Source organism: Pongo pygmaeus, chromosome 10 (assembly GCF_028885625.2).
Source record: "Pongo pygmaeus isolate AG05252 chromosome 10, NHGRI_mPonPyg2-v2.0_pri, whole genome shotgun sequence".
In the NCBI taxonomy this organism is placed as follows: Eukaryota; Metazoa; Chordata; class Mammalia; order Primates; family Hominidae; genus Pongo; species Pongo pygmaeus.
Window position 1 is genome coordinate 4,140,920 of NC_072383.2, and position 18,295 is coordinate 4,159,214.

Consider the following 18,295-nt stretch of genomic DNA (forward strand, 5'->3'; position numbering starts at 1 on the left):
GAAGCTACCTCCGCAGTGTAAATTGGAGAGCCCTGCGTGAGAGCTCCCCCTGCTCAGAATTTACTCCCTCACAGACTCGGCCACTTATGTCTAAAAGTCGTATTTATTCAACCCTTTATGGAGGAGGGCAAATTTCTGACAAGAAGGGAAACTGGGGTTAGTCATTAACACTTTAGCAGGAACTAATTTGGTATATTAATTCACGAAAGAAAGGAACTTTCCAGGCATTGGGCACTTAATAGCCTTCTTTAAAAAAAAAAAAAAAAAAAGAAGGTGCCTGGGTACAGTGGCTCATGCCTGTAATCCCAACACTCTGGGAGGCCAAGGCAGGAGGATTGCTTGAGCCCAGGAGTTCCAGACCAGCCTGGGTAACATAGCAAGACCCTGTCTCTACAAAAAGAAAATAAATTAGCTGGGTGTGGTGGCATGTGCCTGTGGTCCCAAGCTACTCAGGAGGCTGAGGCAGGAGGATCACTTGAACCCAGGAGATTGAGGCTGCAGTGAGCTATGATTGTGCCACTGCACTCCAGCCTGGACAACAGAGCAAGACCTGGTCTCAACAACAACAGAAAAAGGAAATAGAAGAAGTAGGCAGAAAAGAAATGGTAGGTTGCTATAGATGGGTTTTGGCTTGGGCCAGACCTGAACACTGTTTCCTTCAGCTCCCATTCCACAATGGAGGACCAGGTCCCCACAGGTTTGCTGAACAGACCATAAAGCTTGCTAACCTTGGCTGGGCACAGAGGCAGGATAATCCTAATTTCTCGGCACTCTCTACACGGATGCCCATGGATCTGTTTGGCCCAGTACTTTCTTCATCCCTAGGATGGCCTGAGAAGTAAGGGGACATCACAAAAGAGGAGTTATTCAGAAAGAGGCCAAGATGGTGAGAAGACCTGAAACTGGTGCAGTAGCTATCTGTCCCGTGGTAAACTAGAGAAGAGAAGACACATATTCATCAAGGCACTGGCCTCTGACACCAATGGTTGTCACGTGGCACCGGCAAACGCAAAGGGAGAATCAGAAGTTAGAGAGAAATTGATCACGATGCAATGTAAGAACAATTTTACCTTCTGCCGTCACCATCTGAGGACAGACTGATGATGGTTACGGTAAAATAATAATCATCATGACAATAAATCACATTTATTTAACCATCACTTGTGGCTAGGCGCTGTGTTCCACATGCCTGATTTCATTTAACAATTGGAACATTGCTGTGGAGTGGGTATTATTATGACCACCTTTTTACAGACGAGGAAACAGGCTGAGAAGAATTAAATAACATATTCAGTATGACCCTGAGCATTTAACCATGCCGCGAGGCTGCCTCCTTGGACAGAACGGGCTGCCCTGGGGGTCTACAAGTTCACAGTACAGCGGCATTGGAGCAGAGGCTAGGGACATCTGGCCGGGGTGCTGCAAAGGAGACTCATGGGATTCAATCATCTTAAAGGTCCTCCCACCCCCTAGGGCATACAGATCCACACACTCATTCAGCAAATATGCACAGAGTGCCAGGCTGTGTCCTAGGAACTAAGAAGATGATGTTATCGAAAGAAGGAGGAGGAAGAGAAGGGCACAGAGGAGGAGAGAGGAAAGAAAGGGGGAAGAGAGAAAGTAGGAGGAAGAGGAGTAGAATAGGAACAGCAACTAAAAATTTTTTAAAACCATTTTTAAAAAAAATTCACATCACTATTAATATAATAGGGGCTACTTTACAGAAGTGAAAAAAATGCTATGAAAAAAGTATAGTGGGGCATATAACCTAATCTGAAGAACCAGGAAACTTTCTTCAAACTAGAAGGGAAGTGACATTTTTCTTTTTTTTTCAGCATCCAATTTTTTTTTTTTTAATTTTTAGTAGAGACATAGAGACGAGGTCTTGCTATGTTGCCCAGGCTGATCTCAAACTTCTGACCTCAAGTGATACTCTCACCCCAGCATACCAAAGTGCTGAGATTACTGGAATGAACCATTGCCTCTGGTCCTAAAATCTTTAAATTAAAGAGGGTATGACCTAGGGTTAGTTTTTTTTTTTTTTAGCTGTGGCTGGGCCTTGGGGCGGACATAGGGTTTGGTGTGGCTGTGTGGGGTTCCCCAGGCCTGGCCGAAATGCCTGTACACCTTGGCCCTTGTAAGGATGGGAGAGCAGGCTGAAGCCACAGGCCTTGGGGAGGCCAGGGCCAGCTGGGCAAAGGTGAGGATTTTGCCCCCAGGCTTGAGGATGCGGCTGTGGGTCTGCTGCTCACATGCAATGCACACACCTTGAGTTTGGGCACCTCCAGCACGGGCACAACATCCATTATGATCCCCACAACCACAGCTGTTTTGTTCTTCCAGCCAGAAAGCTTCATCTTCCCCATCATATGGGAAAGAGACAGAGGTGGCCAGTTTCTGTGACTCATTAACAACGTCTTCAGAGCAACCTGGTTGAAGGTGGAGTTGGTTCATCTGGCCGGAAACCTGAACAGCTTGACCAACAGCCTTTGGTGGATGTCCTGGCTCTTGGGCTCCTGACGCCGAACCTTTTGGTCCTTGTCATGGCAAACATCAACTCCCTCGATGGCATCTTCTGCTCTGCCAGGTCCAGAAGGGAAATGACATTTAAGCTGAGACCTGAAAGCTAAATAAGAGATACCTAAGCAAATAAGTCCAGGAAACAGCTTTATAAAAGCCCCATGGATGCTGGGAGCATGGCTCACGCCTATAATCCTAGCACTTTGGGAGGCCAAGTGGGAGGGGAGGATTGCTTGAGGCCAGGAGTTTGAAACCAGCCTGAGCAAAATAGAGGGGCCCCCGTCTCTACAAAAATTTTTTCTAAAAAAAATTACCCAGGCATGGTGGCATGTGCCTGTAGCCCCAGCTTCTTGGGATGCTGAGATGGGAGCATCGCTTGAGCCCAGAAGTTCAAGGCTGCAGTGAGCTGTGATCATGTCACTGCACTCCAGCCTGGGCAGCAGAGTGAAATCTTGACTCAAAAAAAAAAAAAAAAAAAAAGCCTATGGGAGGAGACTTTGGCTCTTTGAGGATCAGAAGGAAGTGTGGCAGAGTCAGGCAAGAGGAGCTGACCTGGGCTGCTGCTAGAGAATTAAGCAGGGGTTAGAAGCCATGGTGAGACTATTCTTAGAGAGAGGGTGGGGTTTTGAATTATTTTAAGCAGGGTAGAGACACGAGATCTATGTCTTCAACGACTGCTGTGATTGCGGTATGGTGCCTGCAACTGAAGAGGGTGGAACTCAGGGGAGTCATTGCAAGGAGATCCCTGTGGAGGTTGCTACAGAATAGGAAATTGCCTTCTTTTGAGTGGTTCGTGTGGCACTGCCCATCCACACTGGCCCTGCACATCTTCTTGAAGGGAAGAAAACCCAGGTGAAGAAAGTAGAAGCTAGGCTTGGGAGCTGGGGTAGATCTCCACCCGCCTGACCCACCCAGCAGCTGTCCTTTCTGGTCTTCACTCTTGCTGTGGTTTCCAAATCTGCATTCAGCAACTGAGGCAAAGCAGCGTGTGCTTGGGGATCTTATATACCCTTCCATATTCAGTGACAGCTGCAACCCCGAGTGTTCGCCTCCCACACTGCCCGTGCTTATGGTTCCTTCCCTGCCACCCAAGGAGAAGATGTAGGAAGCTGGAAGTGAAGAAAAAGAAGGCTAGGCAGTGGCTAGGAAGTCAAAGAGAAGGAAGGTTCAGACATTTTTTGAATAAAAATTCTAACCCAGATATTTATTCTAATGCACAAAAGAGTTAAGGATGAATGCAGTTCTTGTAGATCTGGCAAATTATGCTACCAACCCTGAATTAGGAGAGCTCTGTCTATTCCTGGTTTCTGCCCCAACTTCTTTTTTCTCTCAGTTTCCTCACTCTCGAACAGAGTTAATAGCCGCCGTCACTTTTATAGTTCAAACTCAAGCTGGAAGGAAGAGTGTTTGGATAGTTAAAATCTTGATAGAGAAGTGAGGCCGTGGTGTTGCCAGGACTGTTATCAGATGGCAGGGGTGGGAAAGAGCCAACTTTGGCTTCCAACTGTCCATCATATCATTCCATGCTTTTCATTGGAATTAAATACTCTGTGTTCTAGAACTTCTTTAGAGTCGCAGGGCTCCTCCTCAAAGTGTTTTTTGCACTAGCAATCCCTACCTGTCCCTGTTCCATAAGCCCCCAATTCTTAAGATCTTTGTGAGGGAGACACGGCAGACGCATCTTCAATCAAGTCAGAGAGGACCCTTACCCATCCTCTGCTAAATTCAGTCAAGAAATCCCTCAAATATACAAGTTAAGCATCCCTAATCCAAAAATCCAAAATCTGAAATGCTTCAAATCCAAATTTTTGAGTGTGGACATGATGCCACAAGTGAACATTTTTACACATTAAGTACTTAACACAAACCTTGTTTCATGCACAAAATTATTTAAAATATTTTATAAAATTACCTTCAGGCTATGTGTATAAGGTGTATATGAAAAATAAATTAGTTTTGTGTTTAGACTTGGATCCCATCCCCAAGATATTCATTATGTGCAAAATATTCCAAAGTCTGAAAATATAAAAAATCCAGAGCACTGCTGTTCCGAAGCATTTTGGACGAGCGATACTCAACCTATAGTAGTTGGCTGGTATATTTGGGTTTCTGGAGCACTCAAATTGAGATACAGTTCCTGACCTCAAGGAGCTTACCCTCGTGCCATCCAAGAAAGGAGGCAAACCAGTGCTCCAGAAACATTTACACAGGAAAAGTGTTTAACAGCCTGCAACAGGAAAACCAGTGACATAACCATGCGGTCAATGGAAGTTTTCTTTGTGCTTTGTATTCTCTAGAAATGATTGAAGCCTGGCTCCCTCTGTCAAAGCAGCACATTCTCCCGCTGTGCTTCACCCCTGCTACATTCATTTCCCTCAAACACCATCACGAAACTCTTTTACTCATTGTTCATATGGTTACTGTCTGGTTCTCCACTAGAAATAAAGCTTTTTAAGTTGAGAAACTACATGTGTCCTGTTTAACGCTGTATCCCTAATACCTAAAACTGTGTCTGGCACTACTAGGTGCTCAGTAAATATTTGATCAACTGAATGCCTGTTGTCTTTTTTTTTTAATTGTAATTGTCAATTGTCAGTCTCTACCCACCAGACTATAAAATTCAAGGGCAAGGATTTTGTCTGTGTTGTTCATTATGGTGTCTTCAATATCTGGAAGCCACAGCACTGAAAAGTGTTTGCTGAGTGAATGAATAAATGAATGAATGAATGAATGAATGAATGAATGAATGACAGAGATTAATATAGGCTGAGGTGTCCAGGAACTGACATTTACTGAGTACCCGTTCTATGTGAGACACCCTTTTAGGCACTTTATTACTGTGTTTTATGTTGCAGAGAACATGTTTGGACTAGCTTATAAGTCAACTTGAAATAATTTCCTGCCTTAAGAAAAATTGGTTTTGACACATTCTTGTCATAGAAGTCAGCCTTTGTTCCCATGATGCTCTGAACAGCTGCTGTCCTGAGGAAGCCGGGGGAAGCTCCCCCTGCCTGCTGCTTAAACAGCTGGCCAGTGAACAGAGACCACCCCAGACCCTTCAGCTCTCAGCACAGCTGTGTGAGCAGATGGAAATTCTGCCACCCAGAGAATCCAACAGCTGAGAATAGAGTGGGTGGACTTGGCCACTGGTATGACCTGTGCGTGTCAACCCTAATGTGGAGAAAGGTTTTTCATCTCTACAGGTCAACCCATTAGTATGGTTTGACCTAGGAGTCTTCAAAAGTTGTAGCAAGAGCCTTTCTCTATTGTCCCTGTAGCCAGGCACCATGAACACCACTCCAGCTGCTGGGGTGCAAGAGGTCTATGGGCTTGACTTTGCTGTAACCCTCAGTTTCCACACTTTCTTCAGCCCCTTGCCAGGTTACAAAGCCGAATTCCTAGACCTGTCGAATGTTAGAACTAGAAGGCGCCATAGAGATCTAGACTCTAGATACATAGACTGAGGCCTCACTTGAGGGATGAGGACCCTGAAGCTCAGAGGGGCATCCTCTTGGCCCAAGCTGCATGGCTGGTGGATGGCAGCCAAAGGGCCAACCTCTTAGCTCTATGGCGGGTGGTCTTGTACGAGTTTTGTTCTAAATTGCGTTTGGAATATTGTCATCATTAGCAGTTCTATTGTTTTTACCCTTTGTCAAACAGCAGTAATTAGTGTGTTATTAATAATAGTATTGAGTATTAACATTGATCAAGCAAGTCTATGTCAGACAAGGTGCTAGCAGTTGTGTTTAATCCAATCAAAACCCCTAAGAGTGGGAAGGAAGTTGGTCCTAACCTGGAGGGACACAAGGAAGTTCTCAGGGCATGGAAAATATGTCTACCTTGGCGTGGGTGGTGAGTACATTGATAAATACATACGGAAAATCCATCCAGCTGTATACTTAGTACTTACGCTCTTCAAGTATGTGATGCCTCCATTTAAAAAAAATGAATGCAGCTTATATATGCATAAATCTGCCACAATAAATTTCTAAGAAATAAGAAAAAAAAGCCCTGGCCGGGCGTGACGGCTCATGTCTGTAATCCCAGCACTTTGGGAGGCCGAGGCAGGCGGATCACGAAATCAAGAGATCAAGACCATCCTGGCCAACATGCTGAAATCCCATCTCTACTAAAAATACAACAAATTAGCTGGGTGAGGTGGCATGCGCCTGTAGTCCCAGCTACTTGGGAAGCGGAGGCAGGAGAATCGCTTGAACCTGGGAGGTGAAGGTTGCAGTGAGCCGAGATTATGCCACTGCACTCCAGCCTGGATGACACAGCGAGACTCTGTCTCAAAAAAAAAAAAAAAAAAAAAAAGCCCTAAGAGGTATCTTTCTTATCCCCACTTTATAGATGAGGAAACTAAAAAAGTAATATTAACATAATTAATCATCGTATTAGCTCCTAGGTGCCAGGCATGAAGATAAGGGTTTAGGTACAATACCTCATTTAATCCAATTTAAAATCCCATGAGGTTATTTTGTTCATTGTTTCTTTTTGCCATTTTAGCCACTTGCTTTTATGGTAAAACATACACGACAAAATTTACCATTTTCACCATTTTAAAGGATTCAGTGGCATTAAGTCCATTCACATTGTTGTGCAACCATCACCACCGTTCATCTCCAGATTTTTTTTTCATCTTCCCCGACTGATGTGTGTTCTGATCTGGATTCTATCACCTTCTAAATGTGTGACCTCAGGCAAATTGTTTAATGTCTCTGAGCTTCAGGTGCCTCCTCTTTAAATTGGAGGACCTGAGGTGAGCCGCTGCTATCGGGGGGATCCTGGCCATATGCAGGACATGAACGGTGGGCAAGAGAGTGAAGCTTCATCTGTATTTATAGCCACTCCCCATTGCTCGCATCACCACCTGAGCTCCACCCCCTGTCAGATTAGCGACTGCATAAGATTCTCATAAGAGCACAAACCCTACTATGCCAGGGATCTAGGTTGCACGCTCCTTGTGAAACCCTAATGCCTGATGATCTCTCACTGTCTCCCATCACCCTCATATGGGACTGTCTAGTTGCAGGAAAACAAGCTCAGGGCTTCCACTGATTCTACATTAGGGTGAGTTGTATAATTATTTCATAATATATTACAATGTAGTAATAATAGAAATAAAGTGCACAACAAATGTCATATGCTTGAGTCATCCTGAAACCACCCTTTCCTCCCCTGCCCCATTCAGGGAAAAATTGTCGCCCACGAAACCCATCTCTGGTGCCAAAAAGGTTGCAGACCACTGCCTTACAGAATGTGGACAGCCTAAAAGCTAAGCTGGTGAGGCTGGGACCAACGGGTATCTCCAGATTTGGGTTGCTACTAAGCCATCAGGGACTCTCTCAGACATCCTCAGCAGGAATGGAGAGTGAGTTGGCCCAGGTGCTTAGAGACACAGAGAGGGAGCCAGAGAAGCCGTTAGGAAACAGATGTGGCACAGAGAAGAAGAGTAGAGGAACCTCAGTCATGCAGTAGTGGCTTGAAGACAGGGCGATGAGTAGGTGCAGGCATTTGCAGAGAGGGGGCAGTAATAGAGGTCATGAGGCTGGAAAAGCCTCCAGTGGGCAGAAACCAGGAGGCAGACAGGAGAAAAATACCACAGCCACAGAAGAAGCAGGGCGAGAGCAAACTGAAAAGTGTCTGCAGCATGGACAGTTCCAGGGTTGCTTTTGGTCCCTTTGGCTGCAGTGGCCTCCATATCATCCATGGGCAGCCGCCGCCCACCATCTCAGCATGTTTTGGCAGGTGCATTTTAAAATAAGTTCCTGGCATCTTATAGAGACAAATGGGGCAAAAAAAAAAAAAAAAAAAAAAAAAGACATAGCCTTTACCCTCAGGGAGCTTAATCTCCGGTTCTCACAAAAGCTGAGCTACTACAGTACACACAAAAATCGGAGTCCAGTGGCTAAACTCGCATGTTTTGTAATTGAGCAGAAATGGACTTAATTCCCAGCTCTGCCATTTGCTAACTATGTGATCTTGAAAGCATTTCCTGACCTAAGGCTACACTTCCTCATCTGCAAAAAGGTCACAAGGACAGCACCTGCACAACCAGGGTGCTGGAAGGATTGAGGGAGGCAGAGCCTGCAGGGCTGGGCACACACCTGGCATGTGAGGCTTCGGGCGGACGGCAACCTTTATTACCCAAGCTCCTTAGACCAACAGGCATTTCCTCTATCCACCTGCATTACTATTGTGTGAATTTGGATTCCTCGGGTGCTGCTGTCATGCAGGAATTTGGCTCTTGAAGCAGGAGAGGGACAGGAGACCAGGGAAATGGGGACAGCTACTCCCGGAAGTTATCACAGGGCAGAAGGGCTCAGAGCCCAACTTAATAAAAAGAGCATTGCATCAATGCTTCCTGGGGCCCACTGGCATCCCCTGTAAGCTGCACACTCCCTCCCCAGCCAGGCCTCTGCTCGCAGCCTCTCTGTGCTAGAGGAAACCTAGGGACAGGGACCGCTCCAGCTGCAGGCAAGTTCCTAGAAAGTCCAGTGGAATGGATATCATTCCTGTACTGTGAGTAATCGGCCCAAACAAAGCCCACTGGTATTTCCGAGTCCATTTCCAGTGCCCAGAGCTGGACCCAGTAGCTCAGCAGCTGCAAGGAATGGAATGCAATTCTCTAGCATGCTGCCCTAGATTCAGCCTTGGGGAAAGACTCCTTGCCCCAAGCGGGGAAGGTGCTCTGAAGGTCATCTCGTCTATGCTCCTACCTCTGGGCCCAAACATTGTAAGACACGGGGCTTGGAAACCCCCTGTAGCCCAAGTGTGGGGACCAGGGAGCCTGCGTGAGGATTCTAAGGATACAAGGTGGAGTCAGGAAAAGGATGTCCCTTTCTCCGTTGCCTCCTTGAGCTTCCATTAGACACAGTTGCAGGAGAGGGGAAAGAAATCAGGAAAAGAAAAGCTGAGCCTCCGTGGTATCTCTACCCCAACTTCTCTCCTGCTCCTCCTTTGGTCTTGGGGCAGGCCAGCCGTGTCTGCCTCCCATCGCTTTCCTCGCTTCTGGGCCGCTAGTCTGTCGCAGCCACCATTTCTGGAAGTTCAGAGATAAAGCTATATCCTTATTCTTTCGGAATAGTGGCAGCTGCTTTCTCAGTTCTAGGTGGTAGGGGTTTCCCTAACTGGGTTGCCGATGAGCCTGGGTTATTCACACTGGGGAGTCAGGTCTTTGGCCTTAGCTCACTGGGTCACCCCATCGGTTGTCCCAGGGAGGTCTTATTGCCACCTCTTGACAAATGAGGAAGCTGCAGCACAGCAACATGAAATGACTTTTGCTCGAGACCCTTCGCCTGTCCTTCCACTGCCTGGACACACCCCTCCAGGCATCTCGAGGCTGATTTTCAAGGGAACAGAAACTTCCACTGCTGCCTGTGCCTCGCCTGGCTCCCACCCAATACGAAAGAATGGCACACTTATAGGTCACACGCCCCAGTTAATTGCTCCCTAGCTCCTATGGGAAAAGCCATAAAGTGTCCTTTCCAAAACGGTGACTGTCATTTCCCCCAGCCTAATTTAAGGCAGGCATGAACCTTCCCGAGAGAGTTCACCTGGGCTGTGCTCCTGTGCAGTTGCTGTGCAGAAATGTTTCCTCCGTGTGCATTGCCTGCTGTCATTTCTCAGCTTTTCCAGAGTGTAAGCTGTGATCCTGCGGGAACAGGGCAGTAGGTAGGGTTGGGGGTCCAAGGGTCAGTAGCCCTCAAACCTGGTACCCTGTGAACACCCTGGTCATTTTGAATTTACCAGCTCAGGAAAGAAGATTCCTTGCAAGCACACAGTTGCCTGTGGTCAGAGGGATGATCTCAAAGTGCTCTTAGTTCCTGGGCCAGCAGCCAGCTGCCTTGGATGGTCAGAAGGTGAAATTTGAATGCTGGTGAATGGGAGAGCGGAAGTTCAGCAAGGCTGAGTTAAGCCCATTCATGAAAAAGATCTAGTCTCACTTCCTTATTGCCAGGAGTTGTGTGTGAAGAGTGTGTGTGTGTGTGTGTGCGTGCGCGCGCACGCGCATGCACGTGAGCTTGATTACTTTCTGCCTCACTTCTTCCTCCACCCCTACTCTTTTCTTTTTTCTCTCTCTCTCTCAAAATCTTAAGTTCATCTTCAGGAAACTGCCCAAGAATGTGTAGCCGATCTGTGGTTTGCTGAAAAAAAGAAAGAAAAAGAAAGAGAGATTCATACAAAAGCAATTCTCTCTCTCTTTCACCCTCTCTCTCTGTTTCTCTCTCTTTCTCTCTCTCTCACACACGCACTCTCTCACACACTCACACTCACACACACACACACTTTCCAGGTTGTGCTGCATGCACCTCCCCAGCTGTTCTCCCATCCAGTCCTGTCTGGCTTAGGGAGGTGAAGTCATCTCTGGGTGGGAGATCATCCCTGTCAAAGGCGGGGTGGGGGAGCCATCTTGGCTGACCCACAGGGAAAAAATTCACTGTTACCCAGTTAGCTCCCACCTCAGTGGACCACATGGTGCTTCTGGCAGGTTGTGCCTATGGCTAGTGGCATGATTCCCAAGTTACTAGAAGGCTGCTGTGTGGCAGGTACTCTCCCCTGTTATCTGTGAGATGGAGGTGATTATGATATGGGATCCTCATGGGTTGTTGCAGCGATGAAGCTGATGCACACAAGGTTCTTAGCACAGCATGTAGTCATAGCTGATCTTGCTGAACACCTCCGGGCAGGGGGCTCACCACCTCCAGGGCAGCCTGTTCCATTTTCAGCAACACAGCAAAGAAGCCACCAACCCTGCTGGGCTTTTCAAGTCTTGGGAGGAATCGAGGCACTTCCTTTGCCTTTAGAAATAGAAACCAAGATGCTGACCAAGAAAAAGTACGCACCCAGTGCAGTTTGACCTACCCAGATTCACAGGGGCCTCACGGACATGTGCCTGAGAAAGAAGACGTAACTCAGGGAAGTATATGACACCAAAGCCCTCGAAATGATTAACTGGAGCAGGTGATTTTGAGCCCTCAGTACTTTCAGTTGTTACTCTCAGATTCTGACCAAGAAGTGCTTACTGGGCACCCACAATGATTTCAGAGTAATCTGGAAGGAGTGCACCTGTCCTTCCAGCTGAGCCTCCTCTGTGGGTGCGGCAGGTAGAAGGGCATATAGGTGCTTTCCCCGCCTGTAGCCAACATCCCCTGAGCTGTTGATGCCCTGTGAAATCTCTTTCTCGCTGATCCTGCACATTTGGAAAGCACTGTCATGACAATTATTACTCACAAAGTTCTCTTGCTGAGGGAGGATAGTCACTTGACATTTATTATTCTCCCTATTTTACAGACATGGAAACTGAGACCCACAGAGATCCTCGTGGTGGAGTTTGAAGCTGCTGGAATTCTCCAGGCTGCTATCCCTGCCTTTTAGGCTGTTTCTCCAAGTGGTGCCGGTGACACAAAAGCGGTTCTTATCCTCTCCTGTCCCGAGTTATTATGCAGTGAGTCCAGTGGAAGTTTCTAACCACCCCTCAAGTTCCCTACCAAGGAACTTAGGGAGGTGAAGTCATTTCTGGGTGAGAGATCATCCGGGTCAAGGGTGGGTTGGGAGATCATCCGGGTCAAGGGTGGGTTGGGAGATCATCCCGGTCAAGGCTGACCCACGGGGGAAAAATTCACTGTTACCCAGTTAGATCCCACCTCAGTGGACCACATCATGCCTCTGGCAGGCTGTGCCTATGGCTAGTGACGTAATTTCCAAGCTACAAGGAGGCTGCTGTGCAGCAGGTACCGCCAGGTAATGGGCCATCCCACAACCATGCCCTTGGTTTGTCTTGACCCTTGCTTTGGCCATGTGATTAACATCCGTTGGGTGCTTCCTAGAACTTCAAGGAGTGGACACGGAGGCTGCAGACCCCAGGTGGAGAAGGATGGGCTCCCAAATAAGGATTCTCTCTCACTGCCTTCATTTCCTTCCCCCTGTCTTCCCCTGTGTCCTCAAACCATCCATCGATAGTGAAAGAGAGGAAACATCTGGTCTGGGTTCCGCACCTCCTCCCTGTGTCGGGGGGCTTGTAGGAAGAGATGGTTGGAGGTCTTGGAACCTTGAAATAAACCAACGGTTCAGCTGCCATCCTCCCCACCCACCATCCTGTCTTCCTCACCCCACCTTAATATCAGCCATCCTCCCAGCAACAGCCTGCACTGTGCCACCACCCAGCAGACAGCTGCTGCTGCCAGTTCCAGAAACTAGAGAGATCCATGACCAAAGTGAGGCTCCAGAATGTCTCTGTCAAGACAATGGAGGTACTGATGGTCACAGGGCCAGAGGGCCAGTGGGGGGGGGTGGGACTGGGGGGACAGCTCTGCACATACTTCCAAAACTGCATAAAAGAAGTCTTCCTCCAAACATCCTCTTCTTCCTTCCCTCACTAATCATAATGAACTATTTTTTATGGAATATTCCCTCCATACCAGGCACTTAAACAAATTATCTTGTTTAATCATCATAATGGCCCTACAGGGTGGGTATTCATTCTCTTCTTACAGGTGGAGTCGAAGCACAGAGAAGTTAGTAATTTGGCCAAGTTCATACAACTCGAGTGGCAGAGCTTGGGTTGAAATCTTATCAAATTCCAAATTTCAGGCTCTCAGCATCGACAACAAACTGTCTTTCTGATGCCTCCTCAATCCTTTGTCTCCCAGATAGGCACACCAGGATTTAAGCACCATCTCATAACTACTGGTCTCATTCAGCTGTCCTCTTCTTCCTTCATTCATTCACTTCAATCACTCATTCATATACCAAGTAAAAGACTTACTATCTACCATGTGTTTGCTAAACATTGAGAAAGAACAAAATATTTTAAACTCCATTCTTCTACTAGAGATGTGATCATTTGGGAAGCACGATCAATGACACTGTGGAGAGAGTTAATATTACCAGACCTGAGAGCAAGAGGGATCACCTCATCAGCTCTGACCTCTTCTCGCCTCTCTGCCTCCCAGTTTGCCCTGTGGCTTTGAAAGATGAATACCCGGTAAGCCTCAAGAGTGACGGATGTGATGTGGTGGTTGTTCAGAGAAAGACAAGGTCTAGGGGCTCTCTGGCCTTGCTGCAGAGGTGGGGCTCCAGCAGAACCTTGAGTGATGGCTGCTGACCCTCTTCAGCCAAAAGCATAGGAGCAAATGTTTGATGCCAGTTGAAGGAGCAGTAAATCCAAGAGACACTGAGAAAGACAGACCGTGTGCAGGAGAAGCTGTGGTTTATAGGCAGAGAGGAGATTATAAAGGAGTGTCGGGGTCTTGCTGGGTGGGGCCCCAAGTGGCTGTGAGTGGCTGGCTTTACTCCTGCATGCCATGGAGAGGTCACGCTTCCTATTGTGTGTCAGGAGGTCATCTCTGGAAGAGCAGAGGAAGGAGGGTGGGCTTAATGGCTGTCCTGTGGCTGCAGCCCCCTTGAGACTGCAGATGCCATTGTTTCTGGGTACGATAGAGAGTTGATGAGAAGCCTGGGGTTGGCAAAACTAGGTTTGAATCCAAGCCTCACTGTTACTAGTAGTGGTGAGCTTGAGCAGGTTTTTTAACGCCTCCAAGCCTTTCTCTGTTACCTATAAAATGAGCCTACTAATACCTACTCTACAAGGTTGTTGTAAGAGTTCAATGAATATGGGTGTCAAGAATGTATTAATAACATAGTGCCTGGTAGAGCAAACACTCCTGCATAGGCAACTATCAGCCCAGATTGTCCTCCTGTCCTGGTGTCTGGGTGACTGGCCAGTTTACTAATTGGTTAAAAAGTATGAAAATGTCCAGCAACTAGTGTGACTGGATTCTTATAGACTCTCCCTTCATTCTTTTTGTTTTGTTTTGTTTTTTGAGACAGTTTTGCTCTTATCGCTCAGGCTGGAATGCAATGGCGTGATCTCGGCTCACTGCAACCTGCGTCTCCTGGGTTCCACCAATTCTCCTGCCTCAGCCTCCCAAGTAGTTGGGATTACAGGCTCCCGCCACCATGCCCAGCTGATTTTTGTATTTTCAGTAGAGATGGGGTTTCACCATGTTGGCCAGGCTGGTCTCAAACTCCTGACCTCAGGTGATCCGCTCGCCTCCCAAAGTGCTGGGATTACAGGCGTGAGCCACCGTGCCCACTCTCCCTCCATTCTTTTTTTTTTTTTTTCTTTTTTGAGATGGAGTCACGCTCTGTCGCCAGGCTGGAGGGCAGTGGTGCGATCGTGATCTCAGCTCACTGCAAGCTCCGCCTCCTGGGTTCACGCCATTCTCCTGCCTCAGTCTCCCGAATAGCTGGGACTACAGGGGCCCGCCACCATGCCCGGCTAATTTTCTGTATTTTTTAGTAGAGACGGGGTTTCACCATGTTAGCCAGGATGGTCTCGATCTCCTGACCTCGTGATTCACCTGCCTCGGCCTCCCAAAGTGCTGGGATTACAGGCGTGAGCCACCGTGCCCAGCCCTCTCCCTCCATTCTTAAGTGATCACCTAGGAAAATGCCTCCATGTTCTGTGATATTGTGTTTTGGCTGGGGGTGAAGTGGACTTCTCTCCACCAACAGAAAACCCTCAAGCAGCATAATGGAGAGTCAACATCTTCCTAGAACCCTGCGCAATCGTATGCGGGTGCACACACACACACACACACACACACACACAGCCTCAAAAAATAGCTTGCATGATGAATGAAGCCTTAACATATGTAGAAAGAGAATATTTCTCAAAGACATACCATGGATGTACATACAGGTAGATGGTGCATACATTGTACACTGAAATACACCCTTTTCCCATCTACTGTGCCCCAGATATTTGGAAATGAAGGGAAGAAAACTGCTTTTGGAAACCACGTAATGAACACACAATGCATCAGAGCCAAGCTTGCAATCACTCAAGAAAGAATGATTCTCAAGGCATCGAGCCCCCCTGGAAGTTAATTGAAAGGCTGTCTACAGAAAAGATGATCAGTCCTAAGGGAGAGGTAGGTCAGTAATGAAAACACAGAAAGGGAGAGTCCTAGAGAAAACCCAGAGCCCTGACCTGGAGGAAAAGGACCTTGGTCCTAAAGGTGTCTGTGTATTTTTTGTGGAGATGGGCACTCAAATTATCATCACCTGATAGATTATGCATTTTAATTTTCCAGCTAACCTCGGTGTTTTCACTCTGTGCTCAGTGAGCAGCCATGTGACTATAACCTGGCTTCCCAAGTACTTGGCCCTCAAGGAGAGAATGGGTGTTAGCCCCTCAGCAGGCAGTTCCATTCCGATGGCCACAGCTGGCTGGTAGGGTGAGTCAGCGTCCCCCACAGCTGTCCCGTCCACCCTGGGCCACTGCTGGGACCCAGCATTTGAACAGTAGGACAGAGGGCTGCAGGCTGGCCTAAGTCACACCACAATGAGCTGGTCTTCCCAGGAAGCTCCCAGCCTTCCCGTTCTATGGCACTGTCAGACTGTACCTCTCGATTTCAAAACACATCAGAATACATCAAAGCCCTGCCTGTTAGGTAAGTATTATTAAGCCCATTTTTATAAGCAAGGAAATAGAGATTCCAAAGGGGTAATTAACTTGCCCAAAGGCACTTAACTTAATAAACCAGCCTGGATTCCAAACTTGTCCTGACTCTAAAGCCTGTGTTCTTTCCCTTACTTCATGCGGCCCCTGACTTCAAGGACTTTCCTCTCCAGTGTATCTTTAAGTAAGAAAGTGTGTGTGGGAGGTGAGGTGGGGGAGAGGGATGAGAATGGTCCCCTGCCTGAAGCTCCCCTCTGTGACTAAGAACCCAGTTTGTAATCTCTTCTTCACTTTTTTTTTTTCTTTTGAGACGGAGTCTCGCTCTGTTGCCCAGGCTGGAGTGCAGTGGCGTGATCTCGGCTCACCACAAGCTCCGCCTCCTGGGTTCAAGCGATTCTCCTCCCTCAGCCTCCTGAGTAGCTGGGATTACAGCTACTCAGCATGTGCCACCACACCCGGCTAATTTTTGTATTTTTAGTAGAGACGGGGTTTCACCATGTTGGTCAGGCTGGTCTCGGACTCCTGACCTCGTGATCCGCCTGCCTCGGCCTCCCAAAGTGCTGGGATTACAGGCATGAACTACCGTGCCCGGCCTCTTTTCTTCTCTTTCAAGGGTAGGATGGGGACAGCACTAAGGGCTACCTCTGTCTCCAGCTACATTCTCAAGTGCTCCACAAGGAGGAGTGGAGAATGATGTTTGGGGGACAGTGAACAGTGCCTGTCCCTCCTTTTGTTGCTCAAACTTCCACACCTGCAGTCACCCTCACTTCCCCCTAGGAGCTTCCAGGTAGATGGATGACTGATGACCCTGACTTCAAGCCAAGAGGACAGGGTTAGTGCTTCATCCCTTTCTCCCAGATAATACCATCCTGTTTTAACAACTGATTTTCATTCAGTTTCCACCTTAAAATACAGAACACTACCAAACCATTGAGGTCACCTGTGTCTCTCTCCAGAATCCTACTGAACTCCCTCACTCAGATATTTCTGAAATACCTACTTATAAAAACAGTTTTGGCTGGGCATGGTGGCTCACACCTGTAATCCCAGCACTTTGGGAGGCCGAGGTGGGCAGATCACCTGAGGTCAGGAGTTCGAGACCAGCCTGACCAACAAGGTGAAACCCCATCTCTACTAAAATACAAAAATTAGCAGGGCGTGGTGGCAGTAGCCTGTAATCCCAACTACTCAGGAGGCTGAGGCAGGAGAACCCCTTGAACATGGGAGGCAGAGGCTGCAGGGAGCCGAGATCACACCATTGCACTCCAGCCTGGGCGACAAGAACAAAACTCCATCTCAAAAAAAAAAAAAAAAAAGAATAAATAAATAAATAAATAAATAAATGTTTTAATTTGCATATTCTAATGACCAATGATGTTGAACACCTTTTCATGCACTTTTTTGTAATTTGTATCTCTTCTCTTGGGAAGTTTCTGTTGGAATCTTTGTGCCTCTTTTTTATTGGATTGTTTACTTTCTAATTATCGTGTTGTGTGTGTTCTTTATATATCCTGGATACCAGTGCTTTATCAGATATATATATATATATATATATAGCAAATATTTTCTCTCATTCTGTGACTTGTCTTTCTAGTCACCTAACCTTAGCTTTCAAAGAGCAGAAGTTTTTAGTTTTGATGAAGTTTTGATGAAGTCCATTTTATTCCTTTTTTCTTTTTATTCCTTTTTTTCTTTTACAGTTAATGCTTTCGGTGTCCTCTAAGACATCTTTGAATAACCTAAAGTCACAAAGATTTTCCCCTGTTTATTTTAGAAGTTTTATAGTTTTAGGTTTTACAGTTAGGTCTCTGATCCATTTTGAGTTAATTTTTATATATGGTGTGAGGTCTGAATCAAGGTTTATTCTTTTTTCATTTGGGTGTCTAAATGCTCCAGCACCATTTTTGTTGAAAAGTCTGTACTTTCTCACTAAATTGCCTTGATACTTTTGTCAAAACTGAGTTGACCACATATGTGTGATTGATTTCTGGATTCCCTATTCTTTTCCATTTATCTGTGTTTCTATTACACTATAGACCAATACCACAATGTCTTGATTGTTGTAGCTTTCTAGTAAGCCTTGAAATTACGATACTGTTCATTTTTTGACGTTTATATAAGTGGAATCATAGTGTACATATTCTTCGTTTACTTTTTTCGCAACATGAATTTTGAGATCTATCCGCGTTGGTGATAAATCTATCCATCTATCCAGTTGATGCATACCTCCAATCTCTTCATTTTCATAATTGTATAGTGTTCCTTTGTGTGTGTACACCATAATTTTGAATCATTCTACTGTTG

The 18,295-nt window shown here is 46.7% G+C and overlaps 1 pseudogene; it reads right to left on the reverse strand.

Moving 5' to 3' along the window:
• Positions 1 to 1,171: 1,171 nt before the first annotated feature.
• LOC129009882 (uncharacterized) lies at positions 1,172 to 12,604 on the reverse strand (annotated as a pseudogene).
• Positions 12,605 to 18,295: the final 5,691 nt, after the last annotated feature.